At 42.0% G+C, this 9,728-nt stretch overlaps 1 pseudogene; it reads left to right on the forward strand.

The window, feature by feature from the left end:
* Positions 1-5,866: 5,866 nt before the first annotated feature.
* On the forward strand, positions 5,867-7,727 carry LOC136522721 (3-ketoacyl-CoA synthase 6-like; annotated as a pseudogene).
* Positions 7,728-9,728: the final 2,001 nt, after the last annotated feature.

A 9,728-nucleotide genomic window follows, 5' to 3' on the forward strand; every position in this document is an offset into this window, starting at 1 on the left:
GATACCTAACACCACTGCTCCGTTGGTTATCAACCACACACAACTCGATTGACCTCGACGAGAAGGCTTTACTACAAGTGAATTGAGAACACGAGCAAGAACGAGTTAGATGCAATCTGAAATTATAAATATAAGTGAAGTATATCATATGAGGAATGTTTTGATTCGAAAGGACTAGTCGACACGGCCAAATAAGATCAAGAACAGGGGGCCCTGGTTCAAACAGTCGATCTTGACAATACAAGTGCAACGAACAATGTCTATTTCACGAGGAAAAACAAGAACACAACAAAACCCTAACGAGAGCAACAACGGCTAAATATAGTGTCTTGGGAGTGCAATCCCCTGGATGTGCCTCCTAATGGGCTCTAAGATGATACACATACTAATGCACCTAAAGACGGTGTCCAACACCATGGCAGATTCTAGATGCTGACTTGTTTCGACTATTCTTGTTTACTCTGGATGAATTTTGACGTGAAACCAAAGCCATTGATTATCTTATGAAATGAGCTTTCCATGCATATATGGATCGTCGAAAACGGAGTCCATATGTGTTCTGGACATTTATTTTAATCAGGACTACTTCTAGAATCCAAGATGGACTCCAACTTAAGTTGGACTGGGCCTCCACCATGGTCTTGATGAGTTGGTTCTCTCCTTGGCTTTTGTATTTGATGGAGCGATATCCTTGTCAGATCCTGTGCGCGCGCAGATCTGGTTTAGGCGTGCACGAGAGAGTCATCGCGCCAAAATCATTCCCCTATATCCCTATACTTCGGTGTCACTGATTTTGGCTCCATGCTCCCTTCTTTAGCGTCGGTCACCACATACTTCATCGCCCTAGCACCGGTGGCTACTCCCTTCATCGTCCGAGATGTCTACCGCCTCGGCCAAGAAGAGCAAGCAAGTCGTCGCATCTAGGAAGAGCAAGGGCGACTCAGTGGCGGCGGCTGTTGTTGCGGCAAGGGCGGCCCCGTCGCACACCTTCGGTCATAGAAGCGTCTCGATGGCAACGGCGCGCAACCTTGGCCTACTAATTACTACTGGTAGGTGTTTACCCCTAACAGCGTCGATCTCTCTTTGCTAAACCTATGCTTGATTATATTTATTAGCAGTAAATCATGAAGCCCTTTGCCAGTTTGCCAAGCCTGTTCTTGCTTCCATTGTTACTGGGTATATGGATGTCTAAATGTTCCTGAATAAAATTTTGGCACCTGTGCTTGATTGAAAGCTGAAACTAATTTGAAGATTTTGGGTATCATATTTGCATCTTAGGTTTCTGATAGGTTTACTGAATTTACATGAACAACAAACCATCAGATGGTAAAGTATGGAATAGCTGTTTTAGTCTGAATATCTTAGAAGACTGAATAACAACTATCTGCAATTTTTAGAAATCTTAGAAGAATTTATAAGTGAGCTTGGAGAGGAATTGAAGACTGGCATTCAGTTATTTGCATGCAGTTATCTGATTGCAGATATGTTTTAGTTCAGAAATTGTCTATTTGGCTTTTCTGAAAACTGAATGCATGTGAAACACCACTATTATCTGCTAGCTATCTGAAACACCACTATTATCTATTGCAGTTCTGAAAACAGGGACGCTGTATTTGTTGTGTCCACTTGATAACTATATCATGCAACTGTGCCATTCCTGTTTTATCTACTACCTTTTTTATAGCTCTTGTGTTTCAGTTCTGAAGACTGAGGCCTCCTTTAGAATGCAGGATTCTCAAAACACAGGAATAGGAAAAACACAATATTAGAGTTGTACGAAACTTGCAATCCTATAGGAATCTATAATGCAGGAAAATTTCTAATGTTAGGCCCCTTTTGGAACACATAAATGCAAAAACACAAGATTAGGAAAAGCATAGGGATTTCACAGGAATACAACTGTAAAACATAGGATCGGAAAACATAGGAAAAGTTCACAATATGGGCCTTTGGATGGGTATAGAAAAGTTACAGGAATAGAAGGTTCTCGGTGCATCAATTTTAGTTAACTAATCGGAGCTACACACGTGCACCAGCAGTGCACAGCACCAGGATCGATCTTTGTTTCCTTCCGATATTCGTGCCTGTTGGTTTACCCGGTCCCTAATTACATCAACAGCATTCCTTTTGCATCGATCCTACGCACAAGCCAGCAAAACAAAGAGGTCTGAGTACATGTTTCTTTCCTGTAAAATTCCTGTGAAAACATATGGTACCTACAGTATTCCTTTGGATTTCCTACCATGCTTTCCTATGAACACCAACGGCTCCTACAGTACAAAATCCTTAGGCCTCGTTCGCTTCACGGGGAATGAGCCCCGGGAAGAATTCCGGCCCGGAACCGTTCATTAATTTATATAAGATTTTCACATCTGGAATACTTCCTACCGTGATATCGGCTAACCGAACGGAGCCTTAGGATTGTTGAATCCTGTGCCCGGCCGATGTTCCTGCCGCGACCGCCACCGGATTGGTGAAGATGCACGCCGAGGTGGCAGGTCTGCCATCGAGCACCACGCGATGGACGGACTTGCGAAGCACCCCCATCTCCTGATGGATGTCATCGACGGCGGCGTCAACGTAAGGCTTCCAATTATTGAACACCTTGGCGGTGCTATCCATGGAAGCGAATCGGTCCGCGAGCGTCTTCTCCAATGCATCGATGCGCCGCATCATGGAGGATTGGAGGTCACAAAAGTCGCTGCGGATACCCTTTAGCTCATCCATAATCAGCTTGATGTTTGGATCCATGGCTCCTAAGGTTTTGCGGAAGCGGGTGAAGTGATCGTGGTGGATTTCATGGGGTTACAAATCGAACTATCGTTGTGCTCCCACCACAAGACCCGGGGATATGAAGAGACATTTTTTTTAGTTTGAGAGCGTCCCACGTGAGCGAGTGGGCCAAGGAAGGCCGAAAGCAAGTGGGACAGTTGGGCCAAAGAACGGCGGACGAAAAAGGCCAAACCAAAAAAGAGACAAAAATTTTGTGTCTTTATTATTTGGTATAGATATAGATACATATATAGATACAGATATAGATTATTTGTTTTATATTGTTTAGAATAACTTGTTGTTGACGTTAGAATTTGAACATAGCTCCTAATTTATTAAGATACTCTGTTTTATTTTTGTTGGGCTAAAGCTTATCTTGAGCATTAATTAAGGTTGCATGCTAATGTCGTGCCTAAGAGCATCTTCAACTGTCTTTGTTTAACCCATCCTCTAAATTCTCATTTAGAGAGAGACATTCTAATAAAAGTCTTTTTTCTACATCTCTTTACCCGACCATTTATTTTATTTTATTTGGCACTTTAGAGAACTAGCTTCGCTCTCCATTTTTGGTGAGGGAGAAACTTGAAATAATGGATGGAAGCATTTGGAGATCCAGTTGAAGAAAGTTGTTGAAGTGTCCACTAAAATCTCTATCCTATCAATACAAAAGGAAATCCCGAGCAAGATGAAGATGGTGCCATGGTGGACATCTCTTTTTCAAGTGCTGTCTTGCCAAAGAGGTTTGGAGGAATATGAACCTGGATAGTTTCCGGCTGGAGTTGGCGACTACTGTGTTGGTCAAGGATGAGTCGAATTGATCCTGAAGGCTCAAGAAGATCAAAAGCTGCTGATGATTATTGCCAAGTGGTATCTTTGGCATGAGAGAAATACGATAAGAGAAGAAGGCCGGCGAAGAGGCGCAGATTTCCTTGCTCGGTGTGTATCCGTTCGTATGCAGAAGAGAACACTGCTGTCGTTCGTATGCAGAAGAGAACAACAGGCTGATGGGCAACAGTATGAGCCGAAGAAAGGAGCACTGGGAAACCCCCCACAGGGCTTCTTAAAGCTTAATTGCGATGGATCCTTTTTGCCGAATTCAATGGACGGCAGCTGGGGTTTTCTGATCTGAGACTGTGATGGGGATGTGATTGACTGATTGTATCAGGAAGAGGGAAGATATATTATCTTCTAAATGCTTTTCTGACCAAGCTCATTGCATGTCTCCAAGGGATACAAGCTGCAGTTGATCTGGGTTATTGGCCGACTTATCGTAGAGACAGACGCGAAGATGGTGGTTCAGGCGCTAAGCACAGATGATTATGATGCAGTTGCAGTGGGTGTTTTAATTGCGGAGATAGTCTCTAGTGTCTTCTTGCTTTATTAGTTTCGAGTGCTCTTTTAAGAGTAGAGATTGTAACAAAGCCACTCATGAGCTGGCTGTGATTGGTCATTTGTGTAATCCTGGGGAGGAACAAGTCATTAGTTCCGTCCCTGAAAATGTTCATGTACTGTTGCTAATGATTTGTTAGCCGTTAAGTAATGAGATTACACTCAGTTTTAAAAAAAGGATATAAAAGTCTCTCAGAGTTGCTCTATAATCAGATAATTTATATCTGATGCCTTACTTATATTTGAATCCGATGTCTAGCATAACTATTCAAATATAATTCATATTATATGATAACAAAAAAAAATTCAAATATCCACAAATAAAAGAGCTTTGGAGCAATATCATCATTAAGAGCATGGCTAATAATACAAACTTATGCTGATTTTATATATATATATATATATATATATATATATATATATATATATATATATATATATATATAGGGAGAGGCTATTCAGTAGCCGGCTACAAAATAAGTTATTCTGTAGCCACCTCCATTTACTATAATTTTATATACTAATTTACCATAATATAAATACATATTTACGATAGTTGGGTTACTATAACACATGGGGATATTTACCATAACGTTATATTAAACCACTTAGTAAGGAGTTACTATAATCTCGTAAAATAACATAGTAATTATCGTAACTCAAAGTGGCTACAGAATAAGTTATTCTGTAGCCAGCTACAGGATAGTAGTTCTATATATATATATATATATATATATATATATATATATATATATATATATATATATATATATATTGTATACAACCCATCTATTAGCCCACATATATAATACTCCATCCGTTCCAAATTATAAGTCACTTTGACTTTTTTGGTTCATCCATTTTTCTATGTATCTAGACATATTATTATATCTAGATGCATAGTAAAATAGATCTACCAAAAAAGTTAAAGCGACTTATAATTTAGAACTGAGGGAGTAGTTACTTACTAAAACATACCATAATATTAATATATATATGGCTTACTCTCTCCTCTTACATAGCTTTTTGGTTCTTGTGTTTGAGTTGGCTGTAAATTTACAGCTCACTTCCCTTCTCTTACCTCCCCTTTCTCCTCCACTAGTATTTAGTCTACTTACAACCCCTTTAGTATACTTGCTCCAATGTACTATGGATGCACATACTCGTGTACACTTATTGGAGGCAGGATTTGAAAATTAGAGGGCCCATGTTCTTTGCACGGCAAGTTCTTGTTGATAGCAGCTTTAAAACACCCTCCTCAACAGTTCTCTACTTTATTCACAGATCAGCGTCCATATGACTCATACTACTGTATGCCGACTTAAACACACCATACATATGGGCAACACTAATCCTAAATTTTAAGTGTCTATAATTTTTTATTGATGCCCAGGCAACATGTAACTTTGTAATTTGTGAACTGTCCTTTTAATTGTACTACATGGATTTAATTGCACTAGTTGATTATTATTGCCTGAAAATTCAGAGATCCGCACATTATCCCAACTCCCTATGTGCGACAGTGCAAGGTTGCATGCCTGAAAATTAGTGGGTGCATGTTCTTTGCATGGCAAGTTATTATCAATAGCACGCAGCTTTAAAACAACTTCCCCAGCAGTCCTCTACTTCATTCACAAATCGGCATCTATATAACTCAGATGCTAGCTGTAACTTATACACACGATACATATATATGCGCAAGGTAGCATGCCAAGAACAAGTATCTCAACCAAATTCTTGTGAACAATATACACCATCATCATCTTTTGCTACCACCATACCATGGTCGCCATGATCCTCGAGGTCACACAGATTTGCCAAGACAGGCTACTCGCCTGGTCCACTAACAACCTACCACCCATCCTGGCTTTCTTACTCATAACCGTTGTAACTGTCAAGTATCTTACCCGACATCCACGCAGAGTGTACCTTGTTGAGTACGCTTGCTTCGGTCCTAACTCAAAGTACCGAATTGCCCCAGCCTCCTTGATTGAGAATTTTCGCCTATCACATTTCCTTGACGATGATAACACTTCCTTCCTAGGCAAGATTTGTAGACGCTCTGGCCTTGGTGACGAGACATGCCTCCCCTCTTCATATCATTGCACCCCACTCATTCCTAGTTTTAGCTTAGCTCGTATGGAGGCAGAGCAGGTCATCTTCACGGTCGTCGATGACCTATTTTCCAAGGCATCAATGGAACCTAGTAAAATTGACATACTGATTGTCAATTGCAGCATCATGACGATGATACCATCCATGACTGACATGATCATAAACAGATACAGCTGCGTAGCGACATACAAAATATGCAACTATCTGGGATGGGGTGCAGTGCCGGATTGATCGCCGTTGGGCTCGCAAGGAACCTCTTGCAACTCATGCCCTACGGTGCACACGCGATGGTGGTATCTACGGAGATCGTGACTTGCAACTACTATGCAGGGAAGAAGAGATCGATGCAGCTGACCAACATGCTGTTTCGCATGGGAGGCGCCGCGGTTTTACTCTCGAATTCAAGGGCCAATGCTCGGTTTGAGCTTCTGCACACTGTGCGGAAATCCACTGCTGCCCAGGATAGCGCATACCACTGCGTTTTCCATGAGGAAGACGACGAGGGGAACCTAGGGCTTAATTTGTCCAAGGATCTTGTGGCCGTCGCTGGTGAGGCACTCAAGGCCAACATCTGCACAAGTGCCCCTCTTCTGCTTCCAGTCTCTGAGCAGCTATCGTTTTTGCTCTCCTCCATCGCACAAGTGTTCTTGAAGAAAAATACAAGGCAGTATGTTCCAAATTTCGGCTTGGCCGTCGAGCATTTCTGCATACATGCTGGTGGGCGAGCAGTGATCGACGCAGTGCAGCGTAGCCTGAATCTATCGGATGAGCAGGTTGAGCCGTCGAGGATGACACTGCATCGATTTGGAAACACATCGAGCAGCTCCGTATGGTATGAAATGGCATATTGCGAGGCCAAGCAGTTGATGCGGAAGGGGGATCGAGTTTGGATGATTGGGTTTGGGTCTGGGTATAAGTGCAACATCGCTGTGTGGAAGTGCATTCTACCAGCCCGTAGTGCCGACTCAGCATGGGCAAACTGTATTCATCGTTACCCAATGGAAGTCCCAAAACAAGTCACTGCCATGACCAAACAGTATAGGTACTGATGGACTAGCAACATATGAATACATGAAACCATGAATGATGAATCCTTTTAGGCATGTTCAGTCACAAATACTAGATGCTTGGAGTCCTAGGTATGTTCATGTATCCAAAGCACACATTGGTCTCCCTCTTTACCCTTCTTGTCCTCTCCTCAATAAAAGCGCATGCATACAGTGGCGGATGCAGGATGGGAATAAAGGGGGCTAAATAATAAAGATTTAAGGCTATGGCTAAAGATTAATGATGATTTGAGGCTAAGTAACTGTGGTCTAATGAAGAAAACATACTCACTGGGGGCTGTAGCCCCGACAGCCCCCCTTTTGGATCTGCCCCTGCATGCATATGCCTCCCTCTCTCCAAGTTGTGCAAAGGAGTTAATAAGTTACTCCAAGTTTGTATTACAAACGAAAATATTGGACCTCTCATGCATTGATTTTTCTAAAGCGGGTTGTTTTCCTAATGCAAATATTGCATATATAGTTTTGCTGACTATTCAAGTGACCATGGCATCAGTACGGAGAAGTTTTTCAAAAGCGAAATTACTGAGGTCATATATATCTGTACTATGATGACATCAAAAATTGATTATGTTTTCTGCAATAGCATTAGCTATAATATTACAAAAAGCTGGCTTATATAGATCTTACCAAAGATTTTGGAACCAGGAATACTAAATGGATGGCACATTTCATCTAAATATAGTAGTAGTTTAGTAATTAAGAGTTTTATTTATTTATTGGCAAGATGTAATCAAGAAATTATACTATTGATAGATTAACAAAAAAAATAGATATTTTTTAACAAATGTTCTTATACATAGGCTCTCATTTTGAATTTTGTATCGTCCAACCAAAATGCTAAGGACGGCCATTATCACATAACATTAGCTAGTACGGTACTATGACTTACTACAGTGACCTAAAGCGGCCACCTAATTCTGCCTCTGCTAACTGTAAATGAAATAATTGTACAGTGAAATCTGTAAAAGGAGATCGTGATCAGAATCTTACGCGCGCGTCAGGCTGCCGGCAAAACTGTAGTTTCTTGATGCAAATCGGTCCGTTTAAGACGCAGGAATTTTCTTGTGTTTCTACGTACAAGACCCATAGAAAGAGAAAAACAACCCCGCAGCTGCTTGAACTTCCGACGGTGTGCTTGGTAGCGTACGGACGTTTGATCTGGGCGCTAGCGTCCGGTCGCTGTCAGCACATGGAGCGAGCGAGCGTCTAGCACATCGGGCTAGTGAGGGAGCGCACCTGCAGTGGGACCGCGCCGCCCCGGACGTCGTCAGCGTCGCTGGCCACTTTCCACGCGCATCCCATGTGCAACACCCGATCTACCTTTGAAACATACAGATGCAACATAGTTGCAAACATACAAAAAAAAAGATAGATGAAATACTTTAAACAAGCTTCTGAAACACTTGCGAAAATGTTTGAAACACATTGCAAACATATACAACATCTAGATAAAACACTTGCAAACATACGTATAAAACACTTCAAACATATGCTTATAACATGCATATTGCAACATCCAGATCTACTTTTGCAACATCTAGACAAAACACTTGCAACATTCGTTTGGAACATAAAACATTTGGAACATACACTTGAAATATACGTATATAGCCATTACAACATGTGCAACATTTCGATCTACTTTTGCAACATCGATATACAACAACTGCAATATACCTTTGAAACATATGAAACATATTATTGCAAGATACGCTTTCAGCGTAGCATCTGCTTGCTGTTGGACGAATGAAGGCTCAACGACGCGGAGCTCGACGCCGGCATGGAGCTCGAAGTTGCGGAGTAGCACGGAGGTCGCCAGTGTGGAGCTCATCAGCGGCACGGACCTCGGTAGGGGCAGGGGCAGGCGGATGGAGTGCGGCCACGACAGGAGGAGCGAGTCTGGGAGTGAGCTAGCGAGCGCCTAGCACGTCGGACTCGCTGTGCACGGCGTGGGAGGGCGGCAGGGGCACGAGCGGTGCGGTGCGACCGAGGACGGCGTCCGTCTTGTGAGCAAAGCGATGGGGGCAAGTGTGGGGTCCGTCTGGACGTGCACACGCCCTATAAGGAGCGTTTCCGTTAAAAAAAAATATATCCTTCATGGACCAAATAACGAATTGATAATATGCCCAATATAAATCCAATCAATAATATGATTCACATATATTACTTGTATATATGTTCTTATTTGGAGGTACAGTATGTGTTTGGCGAATCCAAAAAAAAAAAAAACAAGAGCCAATATTCTTCATGTGCAAAAAGGCGACCAGATGACAGACCCTCTGAAACAGGGGCAAAAAAACCTCCGAACTGTCCAACCAAGCATCACAATTCACTTAGCTAGCACTACTGCGTACTAGTATTATTACTCGACCATCGCCACAAGCA

The sequence above is a fragment of the Miscanthus floridulus genome, chromosome 18 (assembly GCF_019320115.1).
Source record: "Miscanthus floridulus cultivar M001 chromosome 18, ASM1932011v1, whole genome shotgun sequence".
Lineage (NCBI taxonomy): Eukaryota > Viridiplantae > Streptophyta > Magnoliopsida > Poales > Poaceae > Miscanthus > Miscanthus floridulus.